This window comes from Canis lupus, chromosome 19 (genome assembly GCF_003254725.2).
Source record: "Canis lupus dingo isolate Sandy chromosome 19, ASM325472v2, whole genome shotgun sequence".
NCBI lineage: Eukaryota > Metazoa > Chordata > Mammalia > Carnivora > Canidae > Canis > Canis lupus.
Genome location: NC_064261.1, coordinates 1457413 through 1484642, shown reverse-complemented (window position 1 = coordinate 1484642; position 27230 = coordinate 1457413).

Below are 27230 nucleotides of genomic sequence, written 5' to 3'. Positions count from 1 at the left end.
ATAGTAAAGCTTTATGGACAGATACAGACTCTTTCTCATAATCCAGTTTGCCTTTCTGGAAGCAACCATTTTGAATTCTTTTAGCTGGTGTTTAAAATTTTTTAATTCAGGGCACCTGGGTGGCTCAGTGGTTGAGTATCTGCATTCGGCTCAGGGTGTGACCCCAGGGTCCTGGGATCGAGTCACGTGTGGGGCTCCCTGCATGGAGCCTACTTCTCCCTCTGCCTGTGTCTCTGCCTCTCTCTGTGTGTCTGTCATGAATAAATAAATAAAATCTTATAAAAAATTAAAATTTTTAATTGATATATAATTGACATATAATATTATATCAGGTTCAAGTGTACAACATAATGGCTCAATATTTGTATGCATATAAGTCCCTAACTTATGGTTCGACTTAACACTTTTTGACTTTATGGTGTTACGAAAGCAATACGATTTCAGTAGAAACTGTACCTTGAGTCTTGATCTTTTCCAGGGGTAGCACCGTGTAGTAGGATACTCTTCCTGATGGAGCAGCTCCCAGTCGACCATGTGATCATGAGGTTACACAACAGATATTCTTATAACGATTCTGTTTTCACTTTCAGAACAGTATTCAATAAGTTACATGAGATACTCAATACTTTCTTATCAAGTATGGTTTGTGTTAAATGACGTTGCCCAACTGTACACTAACATAGGTGTTCTGACCACATTCAAGGGAGGCTAAGTTGAGGGCTATGATGTTTGGTTGGTTGGGTGGATTCAGTGAATTTTCAACTTATGAGATTTTCAACTTTCAATGGGTTAATCAGGGCATAACCCCATCGTAAGGCAAGGAAGATTTGCATGTTGTGAAATGATTACCACTGTAGGTCTGGTTAACATCCATCACCATACATAGTTACAAATATATTTTTCTTGTGATGAGGACTTCTAAGATCTACTCTTTTAGCAACTCTCAAATATGCCATACTGTATTATTAACTAAAGTCACCATGCTGTACATCACATCCCCTATTTTATAAATGGAAGTTTGTACCTTTTGATTCTTAGCTGATTCTTAGCTGACTTTTTTGTTGTTCTTTTCATATCCCTAAATACACCCTGTACTGCTATTTTTCAATTATTCAATTTTAGAAATTATTTATTTATACCTTTTCTCTTAATGTACCAACCTTCTAGAATAGCTGAATTACTGTGTTTAATTAAATCAATAAACTACATAGTTTATTTGAAAGCCAATTAGCTTATTTTTATGCCATTTTTTTCATTTAACAGAGTTTCTAATTTCCTTTTTTTCTGATTATGTCTCTTTATCCTAATATTATATTTAAACTGTTTATTTGATCAGGCATTTTACAGAGTATTTGCTTGTTTATTTTACTGCCTTTCCCTAGGACACTCTGTTTCTCACCTGTCATTTGGACATGTCTTTTTTTAGGATAGCTTTGAAGTGGTCATTGCGGGATATACTCAGTTAGAAACCCTCATTTCCTGGAACTTGTATTTGTCTTTCCTGGATTACTATTTCTGTTTTGCTAGAGCAAAGACTGTGTGGGAAGTAATATTTCTGAAAACTTGTATGACTGAAAATGTGTTTATTCCAAACATTTGACTGAAAGTTTGGCTAGACATGGAATTTTAGTCCAAAATCTATTTCTGTCAAGTTTCTGAAAGACTATCTAGCATGATAAGTAAGATTGGTGCCAATCTGATCATTCCTCTGTAGATGACATATCTATTGCTCTCAAAAACCTCAGGATTTTGTCTTTATTTATTTGGTTCTGAAATTACACAAATATTTGTTGAAGAATGGGACTTTTTCATGCATTTATTTGGCAATTTGAAAGTGTTTTCAATCTGAAGACTTTGTCTTTAAACTCTGGAAAATTCTTTTGAATTGATTCTTTGGTATTTTACAAATTCTCCTTTTCTATGTCTTCTCATTATGAACTGCTGTTTATCATGTCAATATTTATTATTTGTTATTCAATGAACAATTTCAAAAATGAGATACAAGTGCTTGGTTTGGGTTCTCAATCATCTTGGGTGTGATAGAAATCAACTCCTAGCAATTCCTTGAGGGTTGAATCTTTAGACTTGCTCAGAGGCAAGGTCACAGAGCTAGCAGCTGAATTTCTCCCAGAAGTCCTATGGAGACCAACCCCCTTATTTTGTAAGTATATATACCTGAATAATTAGGTAAATTTTCCAAGGTCTTATAGCCAGCCAGGGGCAGAGCCTGGGTCAAATCAAAGGATTCTCATTTTCTAGCTACTGTTCCTTGTTCATTATGTAACATTTTAATAGTCTGACACATCCCAGTGGGATGAAGCATAAATTCACGTCTTAAATTCAAATATGATGGACATGGTTTCCAAAGGAAATTCTAGGAATCGTTATACAAGCAAAAGTGGAGAAGGGCCACCAGGATGGCAGAAACTGGAGACATCCTTCTGAGGAGTGGATTTTTCCGTCTCCTCCTGGCATCATTCACTGCCCACAGCTCTGCAACTGCTTATGAAAGCAGTTTTTAAATACACAGTGGTTTTTGCATCCATTTAATATTTAAATATAATATTGCTTCCTTGGGTGTGATTACTGAAGAATTGTTTAAAGTATATGAAATTTTATTTATTTTTAATTTTTTAAAAGATTTTATTTATTCATGAGAGAGAGAGGCAGAGACAGAGGCAGAGGGAGAAGCAGGCTCCATGCAGGGACTGCAACATCAGGATCTGAGCCAAAGGCAGACACTCAATCACTGAGCCACCCACATGCCCCAAAGTATATAAAGTTTTAAATACATATAAACACTTTTTTTTTTTTTGTAGTAGAACAGGGCCTTAGAATAAACATTAAGACTGAATTATCATGTTAAAGAAAACTCAAAATGGAGCCCAAGGGTTGAGCATATCCCTAATCCAACCCCCTACAGCCATGGAAGCAAAACCTAAGTGGTCCTGATTTCCCTGAAATGCTGACTCTGACCTAAAACAAAACTTGGGAGCTTCCCAGCTGATCATCTACAAATAGATGAGGTGCTACTACGGTTAAAAGGAATGCAAGTGCCTAGTAACCAGTCACAATAGAAAGCAACCCACTTCCTCCTGCAGGCTCTACAAACGGAGTTGTAACCACAAAGAGCCAAACACTTTTGGTGTTGAAGTCTCCCTGTTTGCAAATCGCTCATTTCTCAGTAAAACATTCATATCAAATAACTAAGTAGGTTAGTTAATTAAACCCTAATGAAGTCTCTTCAATAGTAAAATGTGGAAATGATGATAAGATTTATTGAATTATTCTAAACTTTGGATGAAACTATGCATATAAATTAATTAGCACAGTGGCTGGTACATGGAATGTGCTCATAAAAAATTGTTAAATCAATAAATCCTAGTTTATGTTACCTGTCTTATGGACATCCCATCAGATCTCTCATGGGTATCATTATTTGATAATCAGTCCACTAAATGTTAAAGGGACTGGAGAACTTTGTTCACATTCAAAGTTGCTGACAGGTACTAGTATCTCAGTTGACTTGCTTACAAGCAAGTAAGAAAACAAGCTGAAAATTATTAGTATAGACTGAGAGAAGAGTCAGGATATACGTCATTTTTGATATTGCAAGTTTAGAACATTTTGCACTAGGTTAGAGTGGTGGTTTCACTGCATAAAAATTATTTTTTTCTTTAATTGTATATTTACAAGATTATGGAATGTATATATACTCAAAACATCCTATGAAAATTGATCATCGGTGATAAAGATAAATGTTTAAATGTATGATTTTGACACTATTCAGTATATTCATTCAAATGATTATTCAGTCAACTCATTTATTCATTTATTTATTATTATAGTTAGTGAGATCCAAATCAGTAATGCTGAAGCTGTAAAGAAAAAGTCACTGCCCCAAGGCTAGTCATCTCATCTCCATGACCAAATGCATTTGGAAAAATAGAGGATGGGAAATTAGAACGGAAGTAGGTTAACGTTCCTTGCTGCTGCTGCATAACTAGATTAGTTCCTACTCTTCTAAGAAAGAAAGTCAAGGATAGAAACCAGCGCTATCCAATAGAAACAAAATATAAACCACATGTACAATTTCAAATTTTCTAGCCACATTTTTAAAAAGTAAAACAAAAGAGGTGAAATTAATTTTAACAATTTATTTTCAACTCAAATTTTCAAAATATTACCATTTCAACATGTAATTGATATTAAGATTATTGATGAGTAAAAAAAGATTGTTAATGAGGTGGTTTACATTCTTTTCATGCTAAGTCTTTGAGATCCGGTGTGTATTTTGCACTTACAACGTGTCTTAATCTGTACTAGTCATATCTCAAGTGCTCAACAGTCACAGGGACTAGTGGTTACCATATTACTGCGTGTTATGGACCAGGTTTGGGATGTGGATGTATCTTTCTGGAGGTCACCATTCAACCTACTGTGCTCCCCTAGAGCCTCTAGAAGGAATGTAGCTTTGCCAACACCTTGTTAAAATCCAGCGATCAATTACCCAGTGATGCCTGTTTTGGACTTCCAATACTGTTAAGATAATACATGTGTGTTATGTTAAGTGAGTCTGTGGTAATTTGCTACAGCAACAATAGGAAGCATTGGAGTTCATCTTAAATTTTGTTTTGTCCAGCCATTGTTCTCACACTGAAATCATTGCGTAAGAAGCTTTGCAAAAAGGACTAGTAGGAGAGGCTTCCTGAAGAAGACTCACTGATGAGTTTGCTTAGCCAGGAGAATTACATCAGAAAGAAAGGAAAGAACAAAGGAGGAAAAGGAAGACAGATCTGTGAAAACTCAGGAGAATTCATCAAAATGTAACTCATCATATCGAGTAACTATGTTTCTTGAACCAATGCCTCCTAAATAATGAAGAATAATGTGGAACATGAATCACATGAAACAATATTGATCCTATGGAACAATATTAAAAGAAAGAACATTTAGGTGTTATTTTCTTGAAAAGTAAGCTAGGTTTCATTTATAATGTTTGTGATGTCAGTATCAGATGAGTTGCTTAAGTCGTTTTTATTGAAAATACTATAACAAAATCTCCCAAAAATACCCATTTGCTGGGGGCTTTCTGTGACTAAAATTCCTAGTGTCAGTAGCTATAGAAAATGTATGAAAGCTAAGAATTAACAAAAGGAATCTAGACCAATTAATAAGAACCTAGAGCTCATTATTAAACAAAATCTCTATTGTTTTTCAGAGTTTGAGGAGTGTTAGAGACCCCAGGTAAGAAAGCACATGGTATTCCTATTGTCGCTTACTTGTTAAAGGGTCACAAACAAGAGAACAATTTCATCAGATGGGATAAGCCAATGGGCCACTCAAAAGGGAGGCCAAATAAACAGAAAAAAAGAGAATCAAGGAACATTATTGTCAGTACATCTCAAAAAACAGAGAAGGAAAGGAAGAAAACTGTGGACAGAATTGCCATTGGTTTATAACATATATCTTGTATAGTTTGGGGGAATAGAATATCTTAGGGTAGACTAAAATTAATTTGTGAATCTTGAGAATACTGCCTTTGACATGTAAAATATAAGGTAATGAGCACACACTTTCTTTAATAAACTTCTCCCAAGAGAAAAAAGAATTGTTTTTATATTACAAAGTGTTTAAAGATAAAGTGTTCCATATTGATATTCATTGGGTACTCTCAAAAATACATTTTAAAAGTTTCATAATAGAAAAAAAAATTAAAAAAATAAAAGTTTCATAATAGAAAGATTAGCATGTCCAATTCTTTCTTTCCAGACACTGATAAAGACATATAAGTTTGACAGATAGATCATTGACAACTTTCCAACCTAAATACATTTTAATCATATGCACAGAAGAATGTGAAATGAAGAGAATGTTAGTTCATTTCATTCTAATGGAAAACAAGCATTGGATGCAGGTTTATAAGAAAATGTTATAACAGCACATAATTTTTGTTTATTTTGTTTTACAAACATCAATATTCTTTAGATGTGATGTTGGGAGATGTCTGCAAACTTGGCAGAGTATGGATGTCTTTTGGTAAGGTTACCTCAAGAATATTCTATTTCTCCTACAACTCAGCCTTTTATTGCAAAGAAAGTGTACCCAATTTATTTGCTCAATGGACACAAATAAGGCAGGGATGGAAAATTCCATCTCTCGGGACGCCTGGGTGGCTCAGCGGTTTAGCACCTGCCTTTGGCCCAGGGTGTGACCCCAGGGTCCCAGGATGGAGTCCCGCGTCGGGCTCCCTGCAGGGAGCCTGCCTCTCCCTCTGCCTGGGTCTCTGCCCCTCTCTATCTCTCACGAATGAATAAATAAAATCTTTTTTTAAAAAAGAAGAAAATTCCATCTCTCATTTATTAGAGCAAAACCAAAAAGTTATGTACTATCACCTTTCTTTTCGTATCAAGGAAATTAGATATTTTTCTCTCTTTTCTTTCAATATTCTTAGAGTTTTACTATTTTTGTCTACTTCTAGAGCCAGAAATTTATTTCAAGTCTTGATATTTCCCTATTTAAACTATTTATGTCAGCACAGACATAGTTTCTTCATTTCTTCTACAAACATAAGTTCATTTAGTCATCAGATGATTAAGTGAGGTGGAGGTAATTATGGCTCTTGACACAGGTTTAGGTAGAGTTGTTTAACTTGCCTGAAACAGTAGGTAAATATTTCAGGATTTGAATCTGCATCTGCCTAGCTCCAAAGCCATCCATTTTCTATTATATGACAATAAGTTTATCTCCATCACAATTGCTAATGCCAAAGCCTTGGATATATTCCCTCTAAAAGCTTATATAGACGTTCCCTGTCACCTACCACCGCAGAAGTGGGCAGAGTGTGGGGATATTTGAGTTTTTCCTTTAACTAAGATACTTGCCTCATTTATTGAGCTATAATTATTAAAAAAAACAAATAAAAATGAAACCCCAAAACCTCAGTGTTTCTTTTGGAGGAGACAGTGGCATTATAACTAGGTATGTGCTTCCAGCTTCTTATGATCAATGAAATTTAGTCAAAGATTTTATGCTTATTGAAGTTGACTTTCATCTCAAATATTTCAAAGTCCCCAAGTATAATCTACCCTATGTTTGGAATTTTTTAGTTCTGTTAGTCTTGCATAGTACCTGCTGTTAAATTCAACATGTGATCTATTTCTTCTAGCCAATGGGAACTGAAAATTGTCATAACATTGAGAAAAAAAGCATTTAAATTGTGGTAAGAATTTCCATCATTGTGTAACTTTCATTAATTACGCATTAATATGGAAATGCGTAAGAGATATGGAATCATTTCCATTGAAGCCAATTGGCTTTCAAATAAGTTATGCCAATGGCAATGTTCAAGATAGTTTAGAAATTATCATTGTTTGTTTATTCATTTCTTTCCTTTTCTTTTTCAATTTTTTGGTCTGTATATTTTGACACACCGCCTTCTCAATTATTTTGATTTAAATGACCACTAACTCATGAGAGAAAATTAGGATGTTCCCAGAAAGGAAGCCAATTTATTAGGTAAAGCATGGCATTTTGTTTTTGAAATCCCACAAAAATGGGTAAATCAATTACAACTTAACATTTGTCCATAATGACCTTAAAGGAAGAGCATTTTCTGCCAAGAGGCAACTAGAGCTTTCTAGTTTCTATGTGAATTTAGTCTCTTACTCTAAATTTGTCTCTGATTTAATATTTTGCCTTTTTAGCAATATGTTGGAACACATATAGCAGAAGAGATGATTTTTGTTAAAATATTCTCATGAAAATGATTAAGCATAAATTGGAAAGGAAAGAAAGTATGCTGTTGAAAAGGCTGAGGTTGCTTTTGTATGATTACATAGTCTTAGCAGTTTAAATTGAAAGAACATTTGTCAAAAAGTCAATATTCAGCATACTTAAACATTTCTCATTAATTTTGGTTAACAGGATTAACCACTTCAATGGAATAAAAACAACCTATGCTTGCATGAAGCCAAGAAAAATGAGACTTGTTCTTTTTTTTATTTTTTTATTTTTATTTTTATTTTTTTTGAGACTTGTTCTATATAGAAGGTCTTTTGAATGCATTGGTGCCTTAAACCTTTTATATAATTGAAAATAATTAGGTCTGCATTAAAAAGTCATTGTCATAATAAAAATTTGGCTGGAAACTAATGAAATAAGCTGTGCATTGTGTAACTACTTAACATATTTTTTATTTGATTAGTTGACCAATCAAATGAATTAGAGATAATATAATTGACTTCAAAACTTTACATTAACATATGCCCTGAAGTCTTTCTTAAAAGTCCATTAAGATATAAGCTATGTCTATTGGAAGGAAAGACATTAAGTAGGCAAATTACTCTTTATAATAGGTGTTGTTCGACTGAAAAACAAAACCAAAATCTGTGGCCTAGAAATGAATGTGCGATCTACAAATGCATAAAGATTACCAGATGGGAGGCAATTCCAGCTATAAAGATGGCTATTATCATATCCAAGTCACAAGCATATATTTTAGCAGTTAAATGATCTCACATGCTAAATGGCAACCCCATCTAAGGCCCTGAAGATGAGGGCAAAGTTCTCAGCTGCTGTCTGATAAAAACAATCAATGCATTAGAATGGTACCTGTCACACTATTTGCATTGAGTAAACGGGGCTGCAGAAAAGATGAAGCATCTGAAAACATTGTGGAACGATTAGCTGAATATAAATACAATGAAAAAATCTGGAGTCATTACAGGTCGAATGTCAATACGTGCATAGACGGTAAGTAAGGTACTATTTTAATGGCGAGCAAAGTAACAGACTAGACGAAGTGGAATACAGCCCATGGGAGATTTACCAGGCTGGATCAAAGAGTAATACAGAGGAAAGTGAGCCGATAATGCAGAAGAAATTGTAGGGTTACACAGTTGTCCTTTTGGAACCTCTAATAATATTACTGATCCAGGTAAGAATAATGGACACGGACAACAATTAGGTCAATGGTGGGTGGGTGGGAACATGAAAAACTGTAGATATAATATCTTTCTGATTATCTCTGGTTTGCAATGGGATAAATAATAACTACAACAAAACAACCAATCTGTCAGCCCCTTAGCCCAGTGTTTAATCTTAGCAACACCATTGGCTGGTCAACCAGAAAATAAATGTTCTGATGTGATGTGCAGCATCCGACATTACTTATTATGTATACTTAGCCAAAAAGTAGTTCTAATTTCTGATTTGTAGGATTTAAGTGAATAAATGGGGGAAAAAAAAACACCTTAGATAATGAGAGAGTTTAGGAAACTCTCATTGTAAAACTCTGGGCAGGATATGGTCGGGGTTTCACCTTTGCTTTTTGGAGAATTTGGACCAGTGAGGCTTTGAAGATACTGACATTAAAGAATCATTTAGACTGAAGTGAAGAGTTTTTTCATAGCACGTCTTAGCTCAACTTCCTCATTTTACCAGATGAGGAAATTTGAGCTCAGAGGCCACCTAAGCCAGTAAAAACCTGTAACCATTAGACTCCAGATCCAAAGTCTAGTGATCTCTGAATAGCCTCATGTTTTTCTCCAGAGGGACGGTGGTACTTCACCAAATAGTATGTTTCCCATCATTACACGTGTTGCAGAGGAAGCTGGAGGATAACTTGCAAATGATGCTATGGGGAAAAAAATTAAAGAGTAGGCCTGAGCCTGGACTAGGAGATGTCTTCAAGGTCTTGTTTGAGGGCGTGTAGTTTCGGGAGAAAGTCACAGCCGATTGAGCAGACTCTAGCCCAGAAATTTAGGAATCCCACCCCCATTTGTACTCTATGCCTTTCAAAGTGTAGTTTTCACACAGGGAGTAATTTTAAGACATGCCTGACCACCATGGACAAGTTCATAAAATGGCAAACCTTTTTTCAGCTCCCTAGGAATGGATAAAGAAAGGGTAAAGAAAGCAGTGCTGTTGTTTATTTTTCATTATCTTCAGATAATATTCACATAAAAAATGCATTCCCATTTTGCTGTCAAATGCAATTATGTAATCACTTAAGTTGCACTTCTTTCACGAAGGCCAAGAAATACAACATCAGAGGATTCGCAGCCTCTAACACAGCAGCTACATATCCTACTTACATGGAAGATCTTCTTTTTGTAAACTGTAAGTTGCAAAACAGATATTAGTAATTATTGCATTCGCTTCTACAAGGACCTTCTTAAGTGTTTTGTATTAAAGCGTGCTGGGGAGCTCTTGTTTCCAAATGCTTAAACAAAGGCTCAAAGTCAACATATTTCTCAGCCGGCTAATGAGAATTAGTAGCAAAGATGTACCCTGTGTAAGGAGACAGAAGTGGTTTTAACAGATTAGGTCCTGAGATTCCTCATGAGGTTATTACAGCTTTTAGAGCAAACTGTTATTAGACATGGCCGTTTAAACTCTGCTGCTAAATCAATAGCTTAACAATTTTATTCTCTGTCTTTCATTCCACGGGTATTGAAGATCTGTCCTCCAGAAAGGACTCTTAGAGAGGTGGCCCTTATACCCACAGAGTAGAAGAGTGTGGTATTGACCTGTTCATCAAAAGGAGGAATATGGTCTAAAAACTTTGAATATAAGCCCTACATTTCATTTTCTGTACCCAACAAAGGGGAACAAAAGAGGATAAATAAAACCACAAACCCCAACCACAAGGACAACCCCCCCATTTTTGACATTAACCCTCTTTTTGTTGTGACTATAATTGTAACACAGTTCTGAAAGGCAAAATACTAAATAACAATTAAAACATTTTTCTAAAGGCAACTAGGGCAGGGGGAAAAAAAGCCAAGAATGTGGATATTTTACTAAATAGACTAAAGAGCTTTTCTACCATTTGCCTTTACACACCCAGGCCACACTCAGAACAAAGAACAGTATTAAACTACTAAGCCTTTTGAGTTGTAGATCCTACTTTGCCATCTATTTAAAATGAAAATACTATCTTCATTTTCAAGTTATTATGATAGTACATGTAATGATAATTCATATTTAATAACCATCTCTTATGTGCCAAGAACATGTTGTTTGTCACGCCACCCAATCCTCGCTCCTGCTCCGTGATGTAGACATCATCATCCTCACATAACACATGAGGACACCGAGACGGTGCTTTGGCACAATGTCGGGGTTCACACAGCAAGGAAGTGGGAAACTGCCATTTGATTTCAAGTCCACCTGACTTCAGAGTTTACACTTGTTCCTCCAAAACGTGGTTTTATTTCCTTAAGAAACTAGAAGAGATGTAGTGAACAAATGGGCTAGAGACTTACTCTATTTTAACTCTTAAAAAAAGTGTCAGTATTGTTTACTTTGAGTTTTAAGTTCTTAGGGTTCTATAAATCAATACATTAGGTTGTATTGGAAATACAACTAGGAAGAGCTTACCAAATAGGTTATATGGAATTCTAAATACATAAAAAAAAATTGCCACATCCTTCCCTCTCATTTCTATTACAAAAATGTTTTCCGATGCAGTCAGCTCTCATCGGTACTCACGCCAGGGAAGCTCACTGGTATCTGACCGAAAGGGCACATTGCGCATGTGGCCGCTACCAGGTTCAGCCATGTTTATGAATATTCAGTATCACAATTTTCTTGATTTGTGTAGAGGTTAGAGATTATGTTTCTTTGGTTAAATACATGGCATTTAAGATCTGCGGATGGCTGAAACATCGCAGAGAGATGTGTACGGATAGGACGTGGGAAGCTAGACCGGCCTTCCATCCTTCACCCATGGACGTTACCACCTGGATCTCATCCCAAATGGTCCTGCGTTTAGTCGTTGATCAGCAGACCTTTGTTCACACAACTCACATTAAAGTGGTCACCTGGGAGCACCTGCATGGCTCAGCAGTTGGGCATCTGCCTTCGGCCCAGGTGATGACCCCGGGGTCCCAGGATCGAGTCCCACGTAGGGCTCCCTGCATGGAGCCTGCTTCTCCCTCTACCTGTGTCTCTATGTCTCTCTCTCTGCGTCTCTCATGGATAAATAAATTAAATATTTTCTAAAAAATTAAGTGGGTTACCTAGAATGTGTCACGTTGGTCTTGAGGTAAACTTTCGTTTTGAGGTTTTGACAGAACACCTAACGGATGTTTGGAGCAGACAGGGGGGCTTGCATGCTTGCTTCCTACCTTCCGGCTGCTACGTATCTCACCTGTGATAGAATTCAGTCAGAGACTTGCTTTCATTTTAACAGTTATCAATGCAGAGGAATCTAATAATTGAAGGTGGATCATTTGCTTGGATCACTCAGCTCCATGCATTTTAGGAGCATCACCTCTAGCATTACCTTGGGGCAACTGGAATCCCCTCACATCCAGCACTTTCCTGCCACCCAAAGGGAATGCCGCATGTGGGGCAGGGTGCTCTCGTGTCATCTCCAGGCTAGCCTCAGACATCCTTGGACTTTGCCCAAGCCTCTGCAGGGGCTGGAAGGTGACCAGGCTGCCTATGGACACTCGCATATGCATCACTTACAGAACAGGCCTCCAGATGGTCCAACAAACTATAATTCTCTTAAAACAAAAGCTTGCATTAGGGTTAGGGTTGTGGTTTGGTTAGGAGTTAGTGTTTAGAGTTAGTGTTACATTTGGGTTATGGGTTAAGGTTAGAAGTTTGGGTTAGAGTGAGGGTTTCGGTTTAGGGATGGGGGTTAAGGGATAATGGTTAGAGTTAGGGTTAGCAGTTTTTGTTTAGGGTTATTTTTAGGGGTTAGGGTTAGGGGCTACTGCTAGGGTTCCGGATTTGGGGTAGGGTTACAAGCAGAGGTAGGGTTAGGGTTAGAGGGAGAGGGTTAAGTTTTAGTGTTTAGGATTAGGGTTTAGTATTAGGGTTGGGGTTAGGGTAGAGTTAGGGTTTATGGCCAAGGGGTATGGTTAGGGGTTATTGGACAGAGTTAGGGGTTACGGTTAGGAGTTAGGGTTATGGTTTGAGTTAGAGGTTAGGGGTAGAGGTAGGGTTAGAATTATAGTTGGAGTCAGGGTTAGGGTAGAGGTTAGAGATTAGGGTAAGAGATAAGTTATGCTTGGATTAGGGTTAGGGTTAGGGTTAGGGGTTAGGATTAGGGTTTAGATTTAGGGTTATGGTTGGAGTCACGGTTACGTATGTGGATTAGTGGCTAGTAATTTGTGTTTGGTAACCTAACCTCTGACCTCTAACCCTAACCCTGACACCAACCATAATCCTCACCCGAACTCTACCCCTAATCTCTAACTCAAACTCTAACCCTAACCCCTAACTGTGACCAGTACCACTAACCCTACCGCCTAGCCCTAAACCGTAACTCTACCCGAACCCCTAATCCTAGCCCCTAACCCCCAATCCTAAACCCTAAAAAAACAAAAAAACAAAAACAAAAAACAAACAAAAAAACAAAAACAAACAAAAAAACACCAATGGCTTGCTCTTAAATGAAGAACAAATATGCTCAGATTCAGGAGAGGCTCTTTCAAAGTATTCAAGATTGGGGGCAGTAGCTCATAAAAATTGGCAAGTATGGTCTCTCATCAACCTGTTGACCATGGCTTCCCGAGAGAGGGACTGGTCATTACATCCAGAAAAATACCCTCCCCAGTTGTGTCTCATGGTGATCAAGAGAAGAAAAGCAGTGTGCTCCCTGGTGATTGGAGACAGAGCGCGACCAATAGAGAGGCTTGGTATTGGGACAAGGGTCATGAGCTTCACAGAAATGAGTCATGTGAGCTGTTTTACCATCACAAAGTTTAAAGCAGATTAAACCTAACATTACAGGAAATAATATCCAGTAAATGTGCACGTAAAACACTTTTTAACAGATGGGTTTTTTACCTAGGATATCTAACCTGAGTAACATTCCACAAAAGAAATAATCTGGGGCACATCTTAAAAGTAATACAAATGCTCCTTAATTCCATTTGCAAGTCATTAAATTCAAGTGACTTTGCTCCTAAAGGCAGATACTTCCTTACCGTGGGAGAGCCAAGAGAGGTTCATCTGTTAGGAGTTAGTGACTTAAGCTGCTTAGAGTTACGAATCCCAATTCATGTGCAGAGAGAAGGTTTGTAAAATGTTGTTTAAATGAAAAATCTCTGCCACTTTTTAGTGTCCCTCTCACCTATGCTGCCTCAGAAGGACGCCCTTGTTTCCAAGCTGGTCGTGGCTTTATGACTTCTCTCATGGAAGGAAGTTTAGGAGGAGGATGCAGAGTGGTCGGCAGCAAAACAGCTTCTAGACTCAGATTTGGGGACAAATCTCGTAGTTTCCTCTCACTAGTATAATAATAATACCTACCTCATACAATTCTTTTGAGGATTAAATGAGAAAATCACCTGAAATCATTTAACACAGTATCCGGCCCATAGTAAGTGATCCATACATGTTTACAACAAACAGATACTCAGATTTCCTGTTCAACGTCATGGGAATAAAAGGCACAACTTAGGGAATATAGTCGCTGTCATTGTGATAGTGGTGTGTGCTCACAGGTGGCAGACACATATGGCGAGCACAGCACAATGTCCATGGACGTTGGATCCATATGTCGTGCCCCTGAAACTAATGTGACGTTGTGAGACGTCTACACGCAAACAAAAAAAGTTTAATAAAAAAATATTTTCTATTCAAATTCTGTTCAAATGCAAGTGTCTCCTAATTTTTCTATCTCATAAATTTGATTTTTTTTGTTTTCAAAGATTTTATTTATTTGAGATATATATTAATATATATTTAAATATATTAAATATTTAAATATATTAACAGATATTATATATAATAAATATATATATATATATAGAGAGAGAGAGAGAGACAGGGAGAGAGAGAGAGAGAGAGGAGAATACAAGAGGGGGCAGGGGCAGAGGGAGACGCAGACTCCCCATGAGCAGGGGGACCAACGTGAGGCTCCATCCCAGGACCCTGGGATCATGACCTGAGCCGAAGGCAGATGCTTAACCGACTGAGCCACCTGGGTGCCCCATGGATTTGGTTTTTCACGAATTTTATTTCCTTGTCAGCACAGCTCAACTGTGTTACCATCGTGAGCCCTTCCTAGCAGCATGGTTGCTGAAAGGCACAGCAAGGCAGGCCTAGAGCAGCAGGCACTGGGCCGGGACTGGGAAGTGCTGGGCTGAATACTGGCCGCGTGCCTGCCAATACTCTGCTTCATTCTTCTGAGCCTCCTTTCCTTGCCTTCCTGTGCTGTTCTGAAAATTGAATGAGGTAAAGCATCACAAAGTGCCCGTCACTGAGCCAGCCTAGAGCAGATGCTTGGCTTCTAAGGTGTTTAGTTCTGTGGAGTAGGTTATGTGATATGGCTTTGTCCTTCTCCCTATGAAGCCCATTGATCTGCACATCCTCGGGGTCGGCTTAATAAATGGATATTTCCAGGCTTCATGAGCAGAATGTATTTCTATATTTATTTCAGCTTTATTTGACTGTGTGACAAACACCGGAGTATACAGGGCACCAGGGTGGCGCTGTGTGTTAAGCATCCTATTCTTGTTTCCAGCTCAGGTCGTGATCTCAAGGGTTTGGAATCGAGCCCCACGTGGGTCTCCATGCTTAGCGCAGAGTCTGCTTGGGATTCTCTCTCTGCCCTTCCCCTAACTTGTGCTCTTTCTCTAAAATAAATAAATACAATCTTAAAAGAAACTCAGCTGGGTATGCATTATTATGAAACATTATTTCATTGTTTTCTCGCGGAAATATCTGAAATGCTCTTCTGCACCTTACAACTTCCCAGATGCGATTTTCTTTGTTAACTACATCCAAACAAATGCAATGTTAAAAGTAAATTGCAGAGAAACACAGTGTGAAATGAAGTTTACCAGGTGGAAGATCAAGAGGAATTAAGTGCCAAAGCTCTGGCCCACATGTCTGTAAAATTGATTTGACTTTAATAAGTTTAATGCAAATAGAGTTGTATTGTTTGGGATGTGTGTATACACACACTCGTACACATACAGACATCCGCATCTTCAATTGTGTGTGAGCACTTCTTGGTTTTGTCCATTTAGAATTCTCATGAATAAATAAATATAAATAGGTTGTGTTTTCATTTTTTAAGATCAGCTTTTTATCTGAAATTTAAAATTGAGCATCTACGAGCACACAGACCTGAAGAAACGTGGTAAATTGGGGCATGCCCAGGAACAAACAGCTCATGACTGCTACACACTTCTCCAACAAAGTAGTACTGGATCTCTCACCACGTCCTCTTGATCAAACCCGTTTGTTTTTCACTCTTCCTGTAAATCATTTTGTTGTAACCACCACTAGGTTTATTTATTTATTTTTTATTTTTTATTTTTCCACCACTAGGTTTAAAGCATGGAGCTGTCAGTAACCACACCAGCTTTTCACTTCAAGGCTCTTCTAGGTGTTTGGTGTAGAATGTGTTAGGCTGTTCTCCTAGCTAACCCTGGCATATGTCAGGATTTCATTTCAGTATCATCCAGGACACTTCACTTTATCCGCTCTTCCTATCTGGCACCAGCAAAACGCCCTTCCTCTGTACTCATCAATCACTCCGTAAGTATTAAAATTGTAGTTTCCTTCTGTCTTACCCACCACATTGTGAAAATCCTCTTTACTCTTGAATCCAATGCCCTACAACAGTGCTCAGCACATAGGACATGACCAATAGGTATTTGTGGAACTGAACTGGATCTAGCCATGGGCCTGTTTGTGTATCTAAGTTAATTCCAAAGCGGTCGCCAAGTTTCCGCCAGTCCAGGAAGAATGTTTCTTCGTGTAAGACTTCCTGAAGAAGTATTGATTGTCCTATTATGACGGCAGATCCTGGCTGGTGTCCACTGGCAGGTTTCAAGCTCCTCGCCCTGATCTCAGGGGTGGGGTGGGGGAGATACGACATCCGACTCATGGAAGTTGTAACATGCAACTGGCAACGGGCTGTATTCAAGGAAGTGACTTCTTTGTACACGTGACCAGCTCCATTCTGTGTTTTTGGTTTTCTGCTTTTCAGAGTAAAAATAATGATTACTCCTTCCTACCTCACAGGAGGGGCTAGACATTGCCCTGCCCAGTCAGACGAAAGGATTTTTATTTTTTTAAAATATTTTATTTATTTATTCATGAGAGGCACACTGAGAGAGGCAGAGACACAGGCGGAGGGAGAAGCAGGCCCCATGCAGGGAGCCCGACATGGGACTCGACCCCCGGTCTCCAGGATCACACCCTGGACTGAAGGTGGCGCTAAACCACTGAGCCACCCAGGGATCCCACAAAAGGATTTTTAAATTGATTACAGTTCATTCTCTCTGAGAGGGTTCTTTTACTTACCTGAAGGTGCCAATTAGCAATACGGTAAATCTACAAAATATAAGTAGAAACAACAGATGATTTTAAGAACAGCGATTTCATGACAATATAAAAGGGTAGTTAAGAGGAAAGAGAAGAATGCTAGCAAAGGTGAAAATACAAGTAGTTAATAGAATTCCAATATATAATATATAACTCCTATTATATATACTCTGTTCATTCAGCGTAGCAGATATCTTATTTATTATATTTTATTTTATTTTATTTATTTTATTTTATTATATTACATTTTATTTTTTTAGCATAGCAGATATCTTAAGGACATTTCTGGTTATCTTATAGAGCTAGATAGAATAAAAGGATGCATTTTTATTCGTTTATTAGAAAACTGAAAAATCAGAAAACTTATTTGCTTAAATGGACATAGATCTCATCTATCAAAAATAGCATGTGAAATAAGAATTCATGACACAACCTGTAATATTTTATCCATATATGATACCCAAGGCTCAAGGGCTCCAGATCTTTTAAAATACTGTATTGTTTCAAAAAATAAATCATTCTTTCTGTGTGCTTTTGGATAGGCAGTATTGACTTCATTTAAAAATGGAGAAAATTAAGCATGACAAACAGTAACTTTCTGACATAGAAACACTGGTAAGACAGTAGAGGAATTACCCTATATCCCCCTTCCACGAGTTTTATCTCTGGAATTGATTTCTTTCATGTATTTGTTTTTCCATATGTTTATTTTTGAATTATACTCAGAACCAAGAACAGAGCCAGGAAGTATTCCATTTCCGGAGGACCATTATCCTTTTCACATAAAACAATACCTGAATCATTTCCGGTGGATGGCGGTCTATCCAACAGAAAACAAACCAAAACACAAAACCTAGGAAAAATATCCTACACACCCCCATATGCAATATAGCTTTACAGATAGTTGTAGTACGATAAGCAGTGTTCAGTGTAATAATGGTGCAGTGGTGCTGAAAACAAAACAACAGGCCCAAATGGTAGTCCCTTGTGCTAAACCCCACGTCACCAAGTCAAGACTTAACTTAATTACCGTGTGGGCTTTCCCAGAAATGAAGCCATAGGTGGTCAATCAGGAATCCCAAAATAAGCATCAGTTAGGTAACCTGCCTGACAGACGCTTACCATGCCCTAAAGGAAAGTGGCCTGGTGTTAACCCGTCCCCGTGCGTGTCTAGGAAAACCCCCTTGTTCCATCCCCTTCTCCCTATAAAAGTCTTTCATTCCCCAGAGCTCCTTCCTATCAGCTGGTTGGAGGCCGCCTGATGCATGAATGTTTGAGTAAAGCCAATAGGATCTTCAAAATGTACTGGGTTGAATTTTGTTGTTAACAGGTGTTTGTTGGTTGTCTTTATCCCTCTAAGGAAGAGACATACTTTGTTCCACACCTTAGCACTAGTGCGGCCTTCTCTCACCAAAGGTCCATTTCTAACTCGTTAAACTCAGTTATTCGATACCTATAATGTATTCAAATTTATGGCCAAGTCTACCTCAAAGTCGAACTTTCCTTTTTTTTTTTTATAAATTTATTTTTTATTGGTGTTCAATTTGCCAACATACAGAATAACACCCAGTGCTCATCCCGTCAAGTGCCCCCCTCTGTGCCCATCACCCAGTCACCCCCACCCCCCACCCTCCTCCCCTTCCATCACCCCTAGTTCGTTTCCCAGAGTTAGGAGTCTCTCATGTTATTTCCCACTCATTTTCTCTCCTTTCCCCTTTATTCCCTTTCACTATTTTTTATATTCCCCAAATGAATGAGACCATATAATGTTTGTCCTTCTCCGATTGAAAGTCGAACTTTCCAAGTAGTTAAGATTGTATTGTGTCAGGAAGTAATTCCTCTCTGCTCATCTCCCTGCCCCTGGATTTAATGAAGGTGGAATCACCACGGAGCAGCGGCAGGTGCCTGTTAGCTTCCTTGAGGATTTACTCCGTTGCCTTTTCCTAGCATAGCATCTGTGAACAAAATCAGTCACGCATTCCAGGCAGGTTTCTTTCTTCTCTTCTTGAAAATTCATTATGCATCTTAATATATTACAAAAGCATTGTTGTTGCTGTTTGCTAGCCTCTTATTGGTTTCTGGTTCCAAGGCATTAAGAGTTGGATAATGTGTTCACTCGCTTACGTTTGCCTAAGTGCTTGTCCAGAGCACTTTTAGCACTGGTGTAAGCTGATCTAAAGATTTTAAGCTATTATATATGCAGCATCTGTGAAATTTGAATTAATTTATACAGAAAAGCTTTTTACAGTCCTCTCAGTTGTAAATGTTGAATGCTTACATTCTTTATTTTTTTAATTCATTTTTTTTGAATGCTTACATTCTTTAAATGGAGAAAAAATCTATGCTAGAAAGGATATTAGTGGAGAGATAATGTAAAGGCAGGAAAAACAAATACGTGTTTGTTCATCTTAAACACACATAATTTAAAAGTAATCCTTACTATCGTAAGGATAGTAATAGAACTAGATCATTCCATAACTTTCTAGGTCTCTAATATTCTAAGAACTAATAATGTCAAAAACTGCCTAAAAATATAATTTTTTTCTCCTGTTTATTTGTATTGTAAGAATTTTTTTTAAAGATTTTATTTATTTATTCATGAAAGACACACAGAGAGAGGCAGAGACACAGGCAGAGGGAGAAGCAGGCTCCCTGCAGGGAGCCTGACGTAAGACTCGATCCCAGGACCCCGGGGTCATGATCTGAGCCGAAGGCAGATGCTCAACCCCTGAGCCACACAGGTGTCCCGTATAGTAGGAATTTTTAAATCATATTTCAACTATTAGTTTTTTCTCAGGTATTTATATTTTATCTCTTACTCCAGCCACTCCCTCAAGCAGTAATTTTGGAAAGCATATTTACTAAAAATATGTACTAAAGAGAGAAATATTTCAAATAAAATTTTCATACACAGTCTTCTTAGGTATTCAGACAATTTTTAAAAAGATGAGTGATAAATGTTGTGCTGGCAAAATCACTTAACCTATCATTTGTCATCACATTACACAGCTTTAAACTAATCCCACAAAAGTTATTTTTTAAGGGAGAGTGTAGGGAATTAATCTACAGTATCTCTTTTTTGTTGTTCATGTTTTGAGCAAATTCGAGTTAGACAAAAAGCAAAGCTGTCAGAGATGAAGATAGAAGCCGTTCATTTTCTTTGAATTTTTAGATACTTTTTGACCTCCAGAGGAGCCGTAAAGGTATATAGGGAGCATTCCTGGATGTCCTTCTTTTAGCTCCCCCTAATGTCAAGATCCCGCACAAATATTGATTCAGTGCTTTCAACTAAACTACAGATTTTATTTAGATTTACCAGATCTCTACTTCAGATGTTCTCTTCCTGTTCCAGGATCTACATTGCATTTAGTCACCATGTCTCCTTTGTTTCACCCCTTCGGTCACAGTTCATCAGGACTTCTTGTAATGCGTGACCTTGGCAATTTTGGGAAAGTACTCGTCTGGGATTTTGTGATCGTCCCTGAATTTGGATCTGCCTTATAGCTTTTTTTTTTTTTTTTTGCCTTATAGCTTTTAACTATTAGACAGAATTGATGGATTTTGGGACTCCCAGAGAGGTCAGGTGTTCACCATATTGCATTATAACAGAGAATACACGATACCAACACATTTTATAACTGCTGACCATTGGAGTCACCAATAATGCTGATTTTTTCTACTTGTATTCCTTCTAGAATTAATTGGAATTCTAAAGGGTAAGTTGTCTCTTCTGTCTCATTTATTTATGCAATCAATTATTTTTATGACAAATTCTTATTTTATTCCTTAATGATCCTATACTATCATTATTTATGGTGTGGCTCTGATTGCTCCAACTGTGGCCACCGGGGGCTCTTTCAAGTTGGCCCATTGTGCGCCTTTGGAATGTCTCATTTGTGTGTTGTTTTGATTTTTGCTCTTCTGTTTGTTTGCTTAGTCCGTCTTTACTTTCTGGCACCTCAAGACGATTCAAATTCATCTTCTGTTTTTCTCCACCCCGCCCTGGAATGAACCATTTAGCCAACTAATCTTGTTCCTTATGTTGGAAAAATGGAGTTTAGAAATCAGTATGTGGGGGGCAGGTGTGTTCATTGCTTCTCATGTGTGACTGCTTCTAGGTGTTCTCAGGGCACAGAGCTGGGAAATAGGTGCACGCACACCTTCCCATGTAACACCCACCTGTGTGTGCCTGTTACGCATACGTTAACACGTGTAGATACAGCAGAAGTCTACACTGATAACATCTGATTCCAGGCTACCACAGTGTTTACTTATTCTGTCCTTCCTTCCTTTATTGTGACTCTTTTCTCAGGAAGACACCTAGCTCTCACCCTCCACAAAATAACCTTGTTTAACTAGAGTGTAGCTGTGTAATTTCAAGATTACTGATTTGTACTTGTATGAGAAACGATTCATGAACTAGAGTCCCAGTGTCCCCTGCTTTTTGAATGTCCACCTAATGCCACTTTGCTTTTTTTTTTTTTTGTACTGTTTTCCACAACCAGAAAAGAGGATTTTTGCTTTTTACCAAAAGAAAGGCAGACGCTGAAATAGCTTTCAATGTTTGTGTTGCAACGAGTCCTTATAACGGCAGGCAGCCTACAGGCCAAGCGATGAGAGGGAACGGGCCGAGCTCCTTGGCCAGGAGCTGCAGTATCTCAGCATCCAGCTCCTGTAGCTTTGAACTGCATTGGTGAGCACTTGAGTTTTACCCCAATTTATCTCGTGTGTCTGTTAGCGAGATGTGTCCTCAGGTATGTGTGCATTATGCATTTCTATTGTATATAGACCCAGGGTCAGTGGCATGCATGTATCTGACACCAGGGCAAATCAATGCACATTCCCCCACACAACAAAATAAATTTTAGGAATAATCAGGTAAAAATCAGTAACAGTCATTTTCTTAATTTGCTCTTTAGCTTTATTTTTTTATTTTTATTTTTTATTAAATTTATTTTTTATTGGTGTTCAATTTGCCAATATATAGAATAACACCCAGTGCTCATCCCATCAAGTGCCCCCCTCAGTGCTCTTTAGCTTTAAAACTAGTAATCAAAAAAAAAATAAAAATAAAAATAAAACTAGTAATCAATATACAAAAAAAATACGTTTCAGATTTATTTATTTATTTATTTATTTATTTATTTATTTATTTATTTATTTATTGCTTTTATTCATTTATTCATGAGAGACAGAGAGAGAGAGAGGCAGAGACACAGTCAGAGGGAGAAGCAGGCTCCATGCAGGGAGACCGACATGGGACTCAATCCCAGGACTCCAGGATCACGCCCTGGGCCGAAGGCAGACGCTAAACCACTGAAATTTCTGGGGCATAATTGTAATGAAAATCACACCGTCTTTTCATCTTTTTTGTTTTTGTTTCTGTCGTAAAATTCTCTATAGACAAAGCATACTCTGATTTCCCTCACCCAGGGCAGAAGGCTCCCACCTCCCGTTGATGGTATGGCGTTGCCTAATGTGGAATGGATGGCCGGGCGGCATGTGCATGGTCAGCTTCCCTCCCATGGCTGTCAGTACAGTGATTCATATTTCTACTACTAGGGTGAGAGACTTCCAGCTGGTCCTTATTCTATTACCAAATTTGACCTGTTAGGTTTTCTATGTTAACCATTCTATGCGTACATGGTTTCTCAATGTGTTTTTTTTTTTTTTTTTAAGATTTTATTTGTTTATCCATGAGAGACCCAGAGAGAGGAGCAGAGACACAGGCAGAGGGAGAAGCAGGCTCCCTGTGGGGAGCCTGATGTGGGACTCGATCCCAGGACTCCAGGATCATGCCCTGGGCAGAAGGCAGACGCCCAACCGCTGAGCCACCCAGGCGTCCCTCTCAATGCAAATTTAATTTGCATTTTTCAAATGACTAGGGAGGATAGGTATTACACATACTTTTGGATACCTTCTTTTTGCACCCCTAATTGGGTTACCTTACATATTTTCTTTTAACGATTTTTGAGAGTTATTTAAATATTCTGCAAACAAGTACTTTGCCGATTATAAATATTGTAAATATCTTCTCCCATTCTGGGTTATTCTTTTAATGCTTTTAATGATGTCATTTGTTGAATAGAAGTTCATTTTTTAAATAGTTTCCATTTATTAACATTTTGTTCTATGGTCAGTGCTTTTATGTTCTCCTTAGGACAGAAGTTCTTCATGTCAATGAAGACAAATTTATCAATGTTTTCTTTGAAAGTTAGGGCCCTGTTTGAGAAATCTTTAGCTACCGCTAAAGATGATCTTTATTATTATATAGGTGCTTTAATTTCATTTCTTAAAGGTTTATTTATTTACTTTAGAGAGAAAGAGTATGAGCTGGGGGAGGGGCAGAGGGAGAGAGAGAGAGAGAGAGAGACTCTCAAGCAGACTCCCTCGTGCCCAGAGCCCATTGCTGGGCTCAATCTCATGATCCTGAAATCATGACCTGAGCCAAAATCAAGAGTCCCACGCTTACCCAACTGAGCCACCCAAGAGCCCCGAGTTGCTTTAATTCTTTACCTATCACATTAACATTTAAAAATCTTCCTGGAATTGATATTTTTTTGTTTGTTTTCTTAATGTGAGGTAGGGCAGGGTATCCTTGGAATGGATACCCATTTCCCTAGGGCCATTTAATGGATGCACCGTCTCTCCCTACTGCTCTGCACCCACCACATTGGCTGCCACTCACGTAACTGAATAGATGGAGTGTAGTTTCTGGACTTTCAGCTCTATCTGACTGTTCATCTAAACTTGCACTGATAATGAATTACCTTCCTTGTACAGTAAATCTTTGTATTTCACTGTGTGTGTACTGCAGATTTTTTCAATTTATGAAAGTGTGCCTTGATTTTTTAGTACTCTTTGCATTTCCATGTAACGTTCAGAATCAACTTGCCAATTTTTATCAAAATACCTGCTGTGATTTTGTTTGGGATTGCTTTGAATCTCTAGCATTGAGGTCCAGTGCATTTTTTGTTATAGTGATTCTACTGCATTTGATAAGCAACTGAAAATTATGTGTTTTGAAAAGCTATATTTTCGAATTTTTCATCTACTAGTATATGGAAATGTAATTGCTTTCTCTTCACTTACGTTGAATGACTAGCTAAATTCATTTCTTAATTCTAGTATTTTATTTCTAATTAAAAAATCCATATGAAAATCATATAATCATTTTCTTTCTTTCTTTCTTTCTTTCTTTCTTTCTTTCTTTCTTTCTTTCTTCTTTCTTCTTTCTTTCAAGATTTTTATTTATTCATGAGAAACACACAGAACGAGAGGCAGAGACACAGGCAGAGGGAGAAGCAGGCTCCCTGTGAGGACCTGGATGCAGGATTCGATTCCAGGACCCCGAAGTCACACCCTGAGCTGAAGGCAGATGCTCAACCCCTGAGCCACCCAGGCATCCCTCATTTCATTTTTCAGATTTCACATATATTTTGAAATTTTTCAAAAAATATTTTATTTGTTAGAGAAAGAGAGAGAGAATGAGCAGCGAGAGGAAGAGGCAGAGGGAGAAGCAGGCTCCCCACTGAGCACAGAGCCTTGACGCGAGGCTCCATCCCAGGATCCCGGGGTCACGATCTGAGCCAAAGGCAGATGCTTAACTGACTGAGTCACCCAGGTGCCCCCCTTTACTTTCCTTACTGTGCTGTTAAAACGTCCAATTCAATTCCGAAGAATATCTTTTCCAGGTGTGTGATACAAATATTTCACCATTCAGTATAAGTTTTCAAGATAGCTCTCTATCAGGTAAAAGAAGTTCCTTTCCACTTCTGATTTATTGAAGTTTATACTTTTTTGGCATCTATTGAGAAACCACATGATGTTACCATTTTATTCTTTAGGTGTGGTTAATTATATGGACTGAAACGTGAATATCATACCAATCTTGCATTCCTGGAAAAAACTCAGCCTCTTTATGATATATTTGTTTTCAAATATCCTAATTGATCCAGCTGTTGTTATTCTGTGCAAATATTTATATTTATGATGATAGGATCATTGGCCAGAGATTGTCTATTCTTGTAAAAATTTTGTCAGGTATCCTGATCAAGATTATACTGGTCTCATAAAACATGTTTGAAAGTGTTCTTTTTTTATCCTTCAGAAGAGTTTTTGTAAGATTAGCGTTTTTTCCTTTCATTTTAAAACAGGTTTATTGAGTATAAATTTTATACAATCTATAGCACTTAAAGTGCACAATTTGATGAGTTTTTATCCATCATCTATCCATCTATCATCAGCCTATCTGTTATCTCTAGTTATCTCTATTTACATATCTATATCATGAAGCCATTGGCACAATTAAGGTAATTTACCACCCCCCAATATTTTTGGGTGCTCTTTCATAATCCATTTCTCCATCCCCAAGATTCATCTCTAGGCACACACTGACTTAATTATATCACTATAGGTTAGTTTGTATTTTCTAGAATTTATATAAATATAGTCATACACCAAGTGGTCTAATTTGGTTGCTTCTTAGACTCAGCATAATTACTTTGAGATCTATATCTTTGTCAACACTTGATATAGTAAGTCTCTGCAACTTTGGCCATTCTAGTGGATATATATTGGTATCTCTTTATGGTTTTCATTTGCATTTCTTTAAAAAATAATTTGAGTTTTATTATTTTAACATTTTGATTAATTTAAAAAATTGACATACAATAAAAAAAATTGACTCACAACAAAAATCCATTTTAATTTTATACAGATTATGGATTTTGACAAATTCATGGAGTACTCTATATACTTCCCAAATCAAGATACGGTGTAGTTCAATCACCTCCAAAAATCTTAACATTCTATCCCTTTGCAGTCAAACCCTCTTCTCACGTACAATTCTTGGCAACCACTGACGTTTTATCGGTTGCTACAGTATTTGTACTCCAAAATACCATGTAAGTGAAAGCATAGAGAATTGTGATCTTTTGAGTCTGATACTTTTTTTTTTCTTTTACTTAGCAAAATGAATGTGAGAGTCATCAATATTGTTGTGTAAAGAAATAGTCCTGCTTCTGTGCTGCTGAAGAGTGTCACGGTGTATGGACGTGCTGCAGTAACTTTGCCCATTCAGTGGTTGAAGGGTAGTTGACTTGTTTTCCAGGTCTTGGCAATTACAAAGTTTCCATAAACATTTGTGTACGGGTTTCTAGATGAATATGCATTTTCATTTCTCTTGGGTGAATACCTGAGAATAAGGTGACTGGGTTATGTTAACTGTCCAGGAAGCTGTCAAACTGTTTTCCAGGGGGGCATCACCATGCATGCCCACCAGCGGCAAGGAATGAGAATTCCAGTTGCTCCCCATACTCAAGTGGTGTTTCGTTATGGTTTTGATTTGCATTTCCACAGTGGTTAAACCCATTGGATAGCCTCTCGTGTATTTATTTGCCGGCCATATATTTCCCTTGGCACCGTGTCTGTTCAGATCTTTGGCTCATGATGTTTGAAACTGAGTACCTTGTTTTCCTGTTGTTGAGTATTAAGGGTTACGTACAGTGTTAGTTGCAAATCCTTTGTTAGACCTATCAGTCGCACATGTTTTCCTCTAGTCTGAAGCTGGGCTTTCCTTCTCTTAACAATGTTAAATGCAGAACAAAAGTTTCTAACTTCAATAAAGTTAAGTTAATTAGCTCTTTTAGTTTTATGATTTGTGCTTTTGCTATTATATCTAAGAACCGTCTGCCTAACCCAAACTCAAAGATATTTTCCCCTATGGTTTTGTCTAGAGGTTTAATAGTTTCACATTTACATTTTGATTGGTTGTTGTACAAGGTCTGAGGTATTCATGAAGCCTTACGTTTTGCATGTGAACATCCAATTGTTCCAGTGCCATTTGTTGAAAAAGCTACCCTTGTATCAATTCACTGGCCTTTGTGCCTTTGTAAATGGTATTGTTTTTACACTTAAATTGATTATTG